Source organism: Olea europaea, chromosome 13 (assembly GCF_002742605.1).
Source record: "Olea europaea var. sylvestris chromosome 13, O_europaea_v1, whole genome shotgun sequence".
NCBI lineage: Eukaryota > Viridiplantae > Streptophyta > Magnoliopsida > Lamiales > Oleaceae > Olea > Olea europaea.
The window spans coordinates 25,100,545-25,101,821 of record NC_036249.1 but is presented as its reverse complement, the minus strand read 5'-3'; positions in this window follow the sequence as shown (position 1 = coordinate 25,101,821).

The following is a 1,277-nucleotide window of genomic DNA, read 5'->3' as shown; positions in this document are numbered from 1 at the left end:
ACATGAAGTACAATTTTTTGAAGCTTTGCATGTGGGTTCATGCTTCATTGGTTTACCTAAGCATCTTTGCACGACATGAAAAGTGAGATGTGATTATGATGCTTCAGACCTTAAATTAGGGTTTCTCCCATATGCTAATAGTCATGATTACATATATATACGCACACGCAGGGAGCACTCACATTATATGGTACTTTGTATCCTAAAGAACTAACTGGAAATCGAGTGTGTCGTGTAGTGTAGACATGTGAAATGTACCATGGATTGTGCTCTTTCGATTGCTTTAATTTCTAGTTTCCGTCAATTAACCTTTTGGTCATCACCTTTATCATTTTTGTTTTTCTAAAAAATGTAAGATATTCAGTCATATGAATAATAATATAAAGTGTAACATCTATTAGTTAATAGCTTTGAGTTCATTAATAGACAAATTAATAATTTACTATTTTATAGAGTATATTTACAATTAAACGAAAATACAATTAATCAACTAAAAATTCATTGGATTTTACCTATATAATCAATTGATCATAAATTAATCCACTAAATATGAATTAAATTAATAAAAAAAACTCATTGTACTTATGTACTTAATTAAAAAAGAAAAGAAAATTAGAGATGTGATCGACCAGAATTAAAATTTCAAGAAAAAACTATAGCTAGTCATATTTTAATAAAATATCATAATCAATTATATTTATAAGTTTTAACAAACTATTTATTTATCATATGAAAGAGACAATAAAGTTATGTAAGGATTTTCAGAAAATTATTATCTTATTAATTTATCAAGGCCGCAAAAACTATTATATAATAGAGATTATTATGTATCGCGTATTAATTTATAGACGTTATGCTCTATGGTTGAGTCAGTGCTTGTAGATAATGAAGTTAAATAATGATTTACATACTAATAAAATGAAATGAAATAATAAAATATGTTGATTTTTATTTATATAGTCTACTTGTATGGTGGACAATATTTTCAACAAATTTATTGTAATATCATTCTTGAGTTTTTCTCAAATACCTCTTAAAAAAGAAATGACATTATATATATTTAGAAAATGTTAAATTCCAAATTTTTTCATCTCATATTTCATATATATTTGTTTTTTTGTTTTTTTGTTTTTTTTTTTTGGGAAAATACCTCCGCTTGAAAATCCAAGCATTAGATCATCTCATATTTCATATAATAACTAGGGTTTTAAAAAAATAAATCCAAAAACTAGCACTTGCATTCACAAGATCAAATGTTTCTGTCTGGTGTTCATAGA